Genomic DNA, 12,105 nt, shown 5'->3' on the forward strand with positions numbered 1-12,105 from the left:
TGGCAGCAACCCGTATCAACCATTAGCACCAGTCAATGGTATTTGTGGTGCATTTTTGAATGTTCAGTTGACTGAGTTTCATGTTTAATGAATAAAAGAGAAATAATAATAATAATAATAATAATAATAATAATAATAATAATAATAATAATAATGTACTTGGTTGATACCTAGGATGCTGGCAGCAACCCGTATCAACCATTAGTGCCAGTCAATGGTATTTGTGATGCATTTTTGAATGTTCAGTTGACTGAGTTTCATGTTTAATGAATAAAAGAGAAATAATAATAATAATAATAATAATAATAATAATAATAATAATAATAATAATAATAATAATAATAATAATAATATACTTGGTTGATACCTAGGATGCTGGCAGCAACCTGTATCAACCATTAGCACCAGTCAATGGTATTTGTGGTGCATTTTCGAATGTTCAGTTGACTGAGTTTCATGTTTAATGAATAAAAGAGAAATAATAATAATAATAATAATAATAATAATAATAATAATAATAATAATGTACTTGGTTGATACCTAGGATGCTGGCAGCAACCCGTATCAACCATTAGCACCAGTCAATGGTATTTGTGGTGCATTTTCGAATGTTCAGTTGACTGAGTTTCATGTTTAATGAATAAAGTAAATAAATAATAATAATAACTTACAACTATTTGTTTAGTAATTCTTTGAAGTTACAACAGCGATGAAAAAAGTGACGGACGACTGTTTTTCACACTTACAACCGTTGCAGCATTCCATGGTCACGTGATCAAAATTCAGACAGTAGGAAACTGACTCGCATTTATGACATTCGTAGTGTCCCTGGGTCAGGTGATCTCCTTTTGCGACATTCTGACAAGCAAAGTCAATGGGGAGGCCAGATGCACTAAACAACTGTGGCAAGAAAGGTTGAAAAACGGGGCAAAACCAGTGCCTTCCTTAGCAACAGAAATTCTGGGCTCAGTTATGGTCATAAGTTGAGGACCGCCTGTATCTAAGACTCTTCTAAGATTGCAGTAATGTCTTTTTTTTTTTTTTGCCATGGCCCAGACACAGTATATCCAAACTTTTAGCAATCTACTCACATTCTTTAACTTTTCTTTTTGTGCAAAGAGCTAGAAAAAAAACATATATATCTGGCAACGTTTCCTTCTCTGCTCTTCACATCCTCTGTTTTTCCTTAAATGGAGAACTTTGAGGAAAAACATCATTTTTTTCCCCCACAGGCACGCTGCCCGAGATGGTGTTCAGAATCATTAAGAAAACTTCGGAAGTTTTACCTCAATTTGGTCCACTGAATTCCCGAAATGGATAAATGCTCTTAAGCTGGCAGCCTTTTGAGTTTTGGTGGCCTGCAGCTGACACCTGAATGATATAATATTAATAAACGACAGAGCCAACTTTTATAATTTTATTCCGCTCTGTCTGCCAACTGAATTCAAATTGTACAAACCCAGCCTGGTCTGCTTTACAATTAATTTTAAATTTAGTTAATTTAATGGCATCCTTCCTTCCTTCCTTCCTTCCTTCCTTCCCAAGAATCTTATCTGTTTTCTTGGCCTCTTCTCAACACCAAGAAATGCAAATGAAATTGAAGGTAGGCACCCTATTAAGTTAACTGTACATTCATATGCATGCATGCATGCATGTATGTATGTATGTATGTATGTATGTATGTATGTATGTAGGTATGTATATATAATTTTTGGTTCTCCAATCCTGCTACCCTCAACCCTTTGACTTCTAAATTGTCTCTCCAAGGGGGTTTGAATGAATGGGGATAGACCCATCTTCTTTCCCCAAATTATAGGTCTCATCTAGAGGAACTTCTCAAGAAATGGGAAAGAATTAGGGGGGATTTTGGGGGCTCTCTGACCACATCACTTCAACATGTTTTTAATTCTTCGAATTTGATAAACCCAGTTCTCAGCATTTGGCCACTGTTAGGTTATGGGAAAATGTGGCCAGGAAGAACTGAATTTATTGATTGATTTGGTCAGCTGAATTTATAGAGACCGGTTGTGATTACTGCCCACTTTCAGTGAATAGGTGAATAGATGATTCTAGGATGCACGAAGCAGAGATGATTTTGCACCTGGGGACATGGATGGATTGTTCACCTTACTTATAAGGAATGAAATAAATAAACAATGAGCCAAAGGAGCCACCATCTGTGAGCTGTTGGACAGTATTACTTGATCTGTTGTGTGGATGTTTGGGTGGTTTAGGGGTGGGGAATTGTGCTGGGTGGAAGTGTGTTTGGGGATTGTTATGTGTGTCGGACCTGGTCTTTGGGTGTTAAGTGAATTTCATTGTATGGGTATACTGTGTATACACGTACAATGCCAATAAAGTTATTACTATTAAAGAGGGAGCCAAGCTATTCTCCAAAGCATCTGAGGGCAGGACAAGAAACAACAGATGGAAACTAATCAAGGAGAGAAGCAACTTAGAACTAAGGAGAAATTTCAGTTAGAACAATTAATCAGTGGAAGAACTTGCCTCCAAAAGTTGTGACTGCTCCAACACTGGAAGTTTTTAAGAAGAGGTTGGACAACCATTTGTCTGAAGTGGTGTAGAGTTTTCTGCCTAAGCAAGGGGGTTGGACTAGAAGACCTCCAAGGTCCCTTCCAACTCTGTTATTCTATTCTATTCTAAAATAGCCCAAGAGATTCCCATCCCTTCTGATGCTTCATTGATACCTGCAATGGAGATCACACCTTGTCCTGATGTAGAATCTATTAAGGAACAAGAGTACAACAACCTCATCCAAGTGATAGCAGAAGACAAATCTTGGATACCCCCAATAGAGAAAGGAGAGCCTGCTTTGTAAGACGGTGGTCCCAGTTTCAATCCCTACAAGGGTTGGGAAATACCTCCATTGGAAGTCCCTAAGATGGACAACAACCAATAAATCAATACTGAATTAGACGGGTTGATAATCTTATTCTGACAGAGGCACTTCCTCTGTTCCTAATCAGGGTCCTGAGAGGTTCTGCCTCCTCAAATACGTTTTAAATATGAATGAAGAGCTGAAACATCATCTGTCCAACAGCTGCTGTGAAAGAATTATTTGACTGCTCCTATTAATATCTTCCCACACTTTGCCTAAGGAAATAAGCAACACTGTGCTCTCAGAGGATTTAGGCACTGTAAACAGGAGATGAGCATTGTTCTTTCTGAAGTTGATGTGAAATTCAGACATCAAAACCACGGTATATTCTCACTGAACCTGTACCTTCAATAGGGATGTCCATTGCTAAGCGGGTTGTTAAGTGAGGCACGCCTGGTTTTGTTTTGTTTTTTGCTACAGTTGTAACTACGAGGATTGGTTGTAAGTCACTTTTCCCAGTCCTGTTCAAACCATATAAAAATGGTTTGTCGTGAATGTGACTGCTTGAGGGCTCCTGGATTGGAGCTAAAAGGCGATGCAACATGCTCCCTCCCACATGCTGGGCTAGACCAGGTGAGTGGGGGTGTGAACTGATTGGGTGGGAGCTTGGCTGTGTTCTGATTGGGTGGAGGTGTGTTCTGATTGGTTGGGGTGAGCAACACAGCTCACCAGCTCAAATCCCCCTGCTACTCAGACTAACCCGAGCACAACCAAGCCCCCAGCTAAACAGAACACACACCCAGCCAATCAGAGCACAGCTAACCCCCCATCCAATCAGAGCACAACCAAACCCCCAACCAATCAGAACACACCTCCACCCAATCAGAACACAGCCAAGCTCCCACCCAATCAGTTCACACCCCCAATGGCAGTTAAAAGGAAGAAACAGCTGCGATCACACACATTGCTCCTAGAAGCACGAAGCCGAGAACACCAGCCTGAAGATGACGAATGAGACTTCGTCGAAACGTTGCCAAGACACCTCCAATTTTACGCGGGAGAAAACCCAAATAACCAAAGACCTACATATATATATATATATATATATATATATATATATATATATATATATATATATATATATATATATATATATATATATATATATATATATGAATACATTTTGCTTCTCATCCAAGAAGCTTCTTCAGCTCTGATAGGATGGAAGTGGGTAATGGAAGGATTTTAGCTCTGACTGTCTTGTCTTCCATCTTCAAAAGAAAAAACAAGAAAGTCCAGTTGCCTCCTGAAAAAGCACCTTTGGGACAACCTAGATGACTAAGAATGTCTACAGAGCTTTAGCTGACTCTATGTTGTCGCCCAGGGACACCCAAGAGTAAGATTCCTACTCTCTTCCTGGAGGCTTCTTCCTTGTCCCCTAGTGTCATTGTAATTTTGAACAGTTGCTAAACAAATGTGGTAAGTTGAAGTCTACTTGTACTGTCCCTTTAATTATCTTCAGATAATGCTGTTGCTCCCTCTTTCTGACCCACGTCCATCTTTAGGAGATGGGAAGGGTGGAAGGTTCTCTTGGGAAGGCTCTGTTGAGAAACCACAGCCTGGGTGAGGTTGCAGGAGCAAGAGAAAGCAAGGAATAATGAATGGAAATTGATCAACCTAGAAATAAGGAGAGATTTTCTGACAGTGAGAATCATCAATCGATGGAACAGAAGTTGCCTTCAGAAGTTGTGGGAGCTTCATCACTGGAAGCTTTGAAGAAGAGACTGGACTGCCATCTGTCAGAAATGGTGTAGGCTCTCCTGCTTGATCAGGGGATTGTACTAGATGCCTACAAGGTCCCTGCCAACTCTGTTATTCTATTCTATTCTAAGTCCAGCCACATTTCTGCCTTGCGTGGATGGATGGCCCTCCAGTCCCTTTGCCGTTCCCCCTGTCTGGTGGCTGGCAACAGTTGAGTGAGCAAAAGAGCCTTTGGCCAGCAGCCATCCTGCACGGCTCTCTTCCAGCTGATAAGTGAGAGCCAGAAAACCTGCGAGTACAATATAAACATTGACATTGGATGCTTTCCCAGAGAAAGAAAGTTAGAACAGATGAGGTTGCAATTTTTTTTTGTGATAAGGCTCTTGGCTCTAGAACGGCGAGCCTGGATTTTACTTCAACTCCCCCTTGACACAAGAAACCAAGACCTTCTCCAGGGTTGCCTGAGCTGCTCGTGATGTCAGGGAAGAATGAAGCAGCCTATCTCGCAGCTTGGGCTACTTTCATGCATTGGAGAGGCACCCTGGAAACTTAGCTGGAGGTGAAGTGTCCAGATGTTGGATGTTGATGATGCTCAAGAAGGGAGCAACTTGAGGGACATGTAGATATATGGATGGGGGGATGATCAGTGGCCAGCTGTGATTTTGATGATGAATCAATAGAAGAAGGCCTGGAGGAGATAACCAGGTGAGCCCGAGGGAGGAGTCAAATGTGTCACCAAGCTTGAGTCCCTTTGATTCAGCCTTCCGTCCTTCAGAGGTGGGTAAAATGAGGACCCAGATTGTTGGGGGCCCTATGCTGACTCTGTAAACCGCTAAGAGAGGGCTGTAAAAGCACTATGAAGCGGTATATAAGTCTAAGTGCTATTGCTATTGCTAAACACCTTCAGAGATGGAGACTCCAAAACCTCCATCAGTAGGTCTGTAGGTAAATTCTCCTGCCTGGTGGCATTCCTTGTGAGCGTTTTGATTCATCCCTTATTGTTTTTCTTTGTGTGCAGGAAAGAAAGAAAGGGAGCTCTCGCACGGAACAGTGGGAGCCGGCCTATTAGGCAATTACGAGACATCCTCTGGGGACGGTTTGTTGAATGGAAACACAATGTTGAACTTGACACCGTCACTTAATAAACACCTTTCGGGATCGTTTTCAAAGGTGAGAGCTCCAACTTGTAGTTACGAAGCTTACTTCCTAAGCCACCTCCTTCTGATATTAAACAGGGTTTTAGGCAGGTTAATTACAGCTTGTGGGTTTATCTGACTTTTAACACTTTCCAAGATCAAGGTGTCAAGGTTTGGGGGCAGGGAGAGAAGATTTTGGAGAGAGGGGGAATCCCATTGTATTTCTCCCACCAGTTTCCCTGTGTGCCTGCTTGAGACAATTTGGGAAGGGAGACATCCCCAACTCTCCAGACAATTAAGCAGGGATTGTGAATTCTAAGTATGGGTTCACTAAATGTTGCCAAGCCAACTCTTAGTGGATGTAGGCCAATTAACACCAATAAATTAAGGCTTGCTTCGAGAAAGTTTAGGATGTCCAAGGCTGATGGAAATGTCACGGATTAGGATAGGACTAAAGGCAGAGGTGGGTTTCAGCAGGTTCTGACCAGTTCTGGAGAACCGGTAGCGGAAATTTTGAGTAGTTCGGAGAAGCGGTAAATACCACCTCTGACTGGCCCCGCCCACATCTATTCTCTGCCTCCCGAGTCCCAGCTGATCAGGAGGAAATGGGGATTTTGCAGTAACCTTCCCCTGGAGTGAGGTGGGCATGGAGATTTTATAGTATTCTTCCCCTGCCACGCCCAAGCCACGTCCACCAAGCCATGTCACACCCACCAAGCCACACCCACAGAACCTGCAGTAAAAAAAAATTTGAAACCCACCACTGACTAAAGCCCACCAAAGAGATTCAATTTTCTTTTCAGAGGGCTTTTTTTATAGTAGGGACTATCAAAAATCCTGCCTTTTTTTTTTTTAAAAAATATTTTATTCATTTTCAAACATTAAAAAAAAACAAATGCAAAACATAAATGCAAAATTACAAAAAAGAAATTTTTTTTTGCAAGACCGTGACCATTTACACAACATATCACTACAAAATTCTTATACTCTATATACATTTTACTTCATCTAATTCTACTATGTCTGAATTTTTCTGTTTTCAATCCATTTGTACCATTTCTCCCATGATACATAATACTCCAAGTCTGTCATTCCTTTCAATTCCAATGTCAGTTTATCCATTTCAGCGCAGTCAAAAATGTTTTTAATTATTAATTCATCAGAGGGGGTCTTTGCGTTCTTCCAACATTGGGCAAAGGCCAATTTTGCCTCAGTTGTTATATGTAGAATGATGTGTCTTGTCTTCTTATCGTAACTCTTTTTCATTATCCCCAGGAGGAACAATTCTGGTGTATACTCCAGTTGAATGCTGGTTATTTCCTATGGCCAATTTTTTATTCTTTTCCAATATTTTTTCAATTCTGGACACAGCCACCATGAGTGATAGAAGGTACCCTGCTTCTGTCTGCATTTCCAACAATTTGGGGTTAGGTTTGGGTATATTTTTGCCAATCTTGAGGGAGCCAAATGCCAGCGGTAAAACATTTTGTATTGGTTCTCTTTATATTTTGCCGATCTTGTTATTTTATAATTTCTGTTCCAAATTGTTTCCCATTCCTCTAATTCAATATTGTGTGCTACATTTTTTGCCCAAGCTATCATCAATCCCTTCAAATCCTGCCTTTTTTTTTTTTAGTCTGGCTGGGAATTCTTGGAGTTTCCATGTGTCGTCCCAGCTCTGCCCTGTCCTTTTGGACACTGGAATGTTTAAATGGAGATAATCAAATGCCAGGTTCTCAGACTATGTTCCCAATCTATTTCTCACCTCTTCAAGCAGGGACAGTATTTGAAGTATTTGAGTTTTATCTGTAATGAGTTTTAATCGGTGGAACGATGTCCTTTTGCCAGGCCATCTTGGATCTGGATTTAATGAGGCCTCGTTGTTTGGCATGGAGCTGTGAATTCAGAATAGTATGGAAGAGATGTGTGGTCCTTTCTGTGACAACGCTACCTAGAATGCAGTGTGAGAGGAAACATGATAGTGCATTAAAAAATGTTTAAGAGAAAAGTACTTTGGCAGCAAAACAGGAATGCTTGTCTAATGCCAGAAGAATGTTCTTCTTTTCTCTCTCTCTCTCTGTCTCGTTCTCTCTCCAAGAAAAGTTCAGGAGTTCAGTTCAGTGCTAGTCAACATGTGATGGCTTATCACACTCAAGCTTGGCCTCCATTCATGGCTTGTAATTATCTGCACTTACAAGGATTCATAAGCCATGTGGAGGAGGGATCCTGTAATAGTTGGTATGTCAAGAGACACATAAAAGTCAGTTGAGTGAAAGGGGCATGGGGTGGTTAAGAAGGAGGAGGAGAAGGAGGAAGAAGAAGAAGAAGAGGAAGAGGAGGAGGAGGAGGAGAGGAAGAGGAGGAGGAGGAGGAGGAAGAAGAAGGAAGAGGAGAGGAAGAGGAGGAAGAAGAAAAAGAAGAGGAAGAAGAGGAGGAGGAGGAGAAGGAGGAGGAGGAGGAGAGGAAGAGGAGAATGACGAAGGGTTCAACCAAGATAGAACTGGTGCTGAAGGAATATGGATTGAACTGAAACATGAATGACAGGTGTGAAAGATGGACATCAAAGGGATTTTGTCACATGGAGAGAATGAATGAAGACTGGAGCACCAAATAAGTTGATGATGGAAAAGGGAACGAGTTGAAAAGAAGGGGAAGGCAAAGTAAATTCAGACCTGCATGAGCCATTATGCCAAAGAACCTCATGCCCCAGCAAAGTGGAGCAGACTTTCCACCCATAGTTACTGACAGGTTCTGGAGAACTGGTAGCGGAAATTTTGAGTAGTTCAGAGAACCGGCAAATACTACCCCGGGCTGGCCCTGGAGTGGGGAGGGAATGGAGATTTTGCAGTATCCTTCCCCCAGGAGTGGGGAGGGAATGGAGATTTTGCAGTACCCTTCCCCTAGAGCAGTGATGGCTAACCTTTTTGCCGTCGCGTGCCAAAAGCAGGGGGAGCGTGGGAGAGTGGGGTCACACACGCACGTGCCCACACCCATAATTCAATGTGCCCCCCCATGCTCCCCCACTTTTGGCATGCAATGACATGGTGGGCCTGGTAGGCCTGTTTTTTTGCCCTTTCCAGACTCCAGAGCCTTTCTTGGAGCCTGGGGAGGGTGAAAACAGCCTCCCCACCCCCCCCGGAGGTCCTCTGGAGTCTGGAAACGGCCCATTTCCTGACTTCTGGTGGGCCCAGAAGGCCCGAAAATCAGTTTGCAAGAACCAGTAGTAAAACTGGTGGGAGGCCCCGCCCACTACCCCGGATGGCATCATCGGCGATGTGCGTGCACGCGATCCCATTGCAAACCGGTAGTAAAGGTAAATAGAACCCACCCCTGCCTGGGTTCCCCCACCCAAATATTACCTGCATTTTGCTTGGCATGCACAGGAGACCTACTCGGTAGGCAATAGTCTTCCTTACAGGAAACTGTATTTGTTCTGGCTAAGTTGAATAGACCTGGGGGGCATTTTTCTTTTGTAGAAATCTGTTGTGCTTCCTTACTTTCCAGTACCACATTAAAGCTAATAATATTTCTGGAAGGGAAAAAAGCCTTTTTAATGGGACAGACTCAACAGATGGGATGTGAACGGTGCTGGCTGATCTAATTATACAATCCCCCCCTCCCTTTTTTTTTTTGCTGCAGTGGTGTGGCGCAGCTCATATCCTTCGATATTTCTTGTAAAGCTTGCACTGTTGTGCCCCTAAGAAATGAAATTATTGCAATAATTGGTTTGCAAAGCCACCTGTCTCGCTGTGCCTCACTTCTAAAGCGTTAGGCTTCTATGTCGGTGAAGGAAGGGCTGATGGGGAGAAGGCTGTGCCGGAGCTCATTAACCCTTCTGAGTGTCGACATTTCTGAAAAGAAGGAGATTTCGCGCAGCTGAAGGCTCACAGCTCACAGCCTCTCTCAGGTGCGACAAGAAGCGTTCAAGGACGTTGCAAATGGTGGATATCCAGGTAGCCCTCGACTTATGACCACCGTTGAGCCAGTGGTGAAAGGTAAAATTTGTTACTACCAGTTCTGTGGGCGTGGCTTGGTGTGTGTGTGTGTGTAATATGACTGGGTGGGCGTGGCCAACTTTAAAAAAAAAAACTTTTAAAAGCATTTTTTCTACAACCTAAAATATGATTTTAAAAGCCTCTGACGATCCCAGCTGAGTTGCCTGATGGTCAGAGGCTTTTTTTTTCTTTGAAAAAGCTTTTAAAAGTAAAAAAATAAAAAGCCTCTGATGATCGCGCAGCTCAGCTGGGCATGGGGTGGGGGGAGGTCAGGGATTTTTGCTACCAGTTCTCCGAACCACCCGCCACCATCGCTACGGGATCAGGCGATCCGGTCTGAACCGGGAGGATTTCACCCCTGCGTTGAGCCCAAAATTTATGTTGCTAAGCGAGAAATTGGTTAAGTGAATTTCGACCCTGTTACGATCTCCCTTGCCAAGGTTGTTAAGTCAATCAATGCCGTCGTTAAGTTAGGAACATGGTTGTTAAGGGAATCTGGCCTCTCCGTGGACTTCGCTTGTCAGAAGGTTGCAGAAGGGGATCACATGACCCCAGGACACAGTGACGGTCATAAATGTGAGTCCTTTGCCAAGCATCCAAATGCTTTTTTTTTAAAAAAAAATTTTTTTGATTTTTAAACAAACAAAACATAAAACATCCATCATTCATTACAATTGCAAGCAGTGTGTCGATCGGTTAAAAATCCCTTGTGCTTCATTTTACAAATTATCTAATTTCTCATATTATCAACCTAATATATAGCTTTATATCATTGTCCTCATTTATCTAACAGTGGCCTTACCATTTCAAAAGAAATTGTTTTCACATATTATATTATAGCAATCATTTTATATTTCATATTTCGTTTCCATGTTTTAGTATCTAGCCATTGATAAAATAAATCCCATATCTTATAATATTGTTTATCTTCTTGTTCTCTAATTTCAAATGTCAACTTACTCATTTCAGCACATTCCATAATTTTCTTAATAACTTCATCTTGCGTTGGTATTTTCTCATTTTTCCAGTTTTTGGCAAACACAATTCTAGCCGCTGTCAATACAATCACAATCAAATATCTCAATTCTCTATTGTATGTATCCAAATGCTTAAGCCATCATGCCACTTGGATGAGATTCAGGGCTGCCCTAATTCTGCTTCATTATCAGATAAACCAGGATTGGGTTAATCCTTGTGCGCAAACAGAATCAAATTCTTGTCATTGAGGCTGCCGAGAATATATTTCTGAGGATTAAAAAAAGTGATGGAAAACTTCCCCTCTTGGCAGGATGGGAGAGTTTTTATGAAGCTGCAAAAGTTTTCCTTGTTTAAAGCTCTTAATTGTTTTCAAGCTGGTGCCTCATTGAATGAATCATTTCCATGAGGGGAAAAGGAGGCCGCATTTTATAAATGAGGTGTTGGCAAATCACAAAACCATCTTCATTTCAGCGGGTTCCACCTTGTCTTCCATCCCCCAGATTTCTTTGGAAAAAATAAAAGAGAGAGAGAGAAAAAGGGGGAAAAAAAGAGAGAAGAAATCATACTGACGCTTCATCATGGGATTGTCATGTTAGAAAATTGTTTTGTCTCAAAATGATTCCATGTCAAAATAGCATATTTCATTCCAAAATGTTGATTAGAAAACAACATCCCCTCCCTTTGTGTCAAAAGCTGACAAATGTCATTTAGGAAGGAAAGGTACAATTTTCTTTTCAGTGCAGAGGCTTCTCACTTTGTTCCCACTTATTTGGAGGAGCATATTTAATATTTCACGTTCGGATGTTAATGCCAAAATGGTGCCTTTTAATCTCAAAAAAGCGGCTCTTCCTTCCCGGTCTCAGGGAAGGGGGAGGCGTGTTTGCCGTTTGCTCTGTTTTCAATTTTGGAGCTGATTTGTTAGAAGGAGAAGGAGAGAGGCTGCCCAGGGTTGGGTGTATGATGGGCTGCTATATAAATGTAGAAAGAAAGAAAGAAAGAAAGAAAGAAAGAAAGAAAGAAAGAAAGAAAGAAAGAAAGAAAGAAGGAAGGAAGGAAGGAAGAAAGGAAAGAGAAGGAAAGAGAAGGAAGGAAGGAAGGAGAAAAGTTACAGGAAGGAAAAGATAAGAAGGAAGAGAGGAAGGAGGGATGAGAAAAGAAAGGAAGAAAGGAAGCAAGGAAGAAAGGAAGCAAGGAAGGAAGGAAAGAAGGAAGGAAGGAAGGAAAAAGAAGGAAAAAGGAAAAGAAAGTAAAAGAAGGAAGGAAGGAAGGAAGGAAGGAAGGAAGGAAGGAAGGAAGGAAGGAAGGAAGGAAGGAAAGCTCATCTAAATCTCTAAAAAAGCTAGTTTCCCCAAAACCTCCTTCCAATTCTGTCCTGGATAAAGTTTCCCAGGACTGA

At 41.8% G+C, this 12,105-nt stretch overlaps 1 long non-coding RNA gene across 2 annotated transcripts in view; it reads left to right on the forward strand.

The window, feature by feature from the left end:
- The first annotated feature begins 8,915 nt into the window (after positions 1-8,915).
- The window catches only part of LOC148112512 (uncharacterized), a 35,294-nt gene continuing 32,104 nt past the window's right edge, over positions 8,916-12,105 (forward strand). The window contains exon 1 of one of the 2 annotated variants that reach the window (XR_015729409.1): positions 8,916-9,731. This is a non-coding gene — a long non-coding RNA (uncharacterized LOC148112512). The remainder of the gene's footprint in view (positions 9,732-12,105) is intronic. The other variant, XR_015729408.1, reaches the window with a different exon arrangement.

This window comes from Pantherophis guttatus, chromosome 9 (genome assembly GCF_059756535.1).
Source record: "Pantherophis guttatus breed Tessera chromosome 9, ASM5975653v1, whole genome shotgun sequence".
Taxonomy (NCBI): domain Eukaryota; kingdom Metazoa; phylum Chordata; class Lepidosauria; order Squamata; family Colubridae; genus Pantherophis; species Pantherophis guttatus.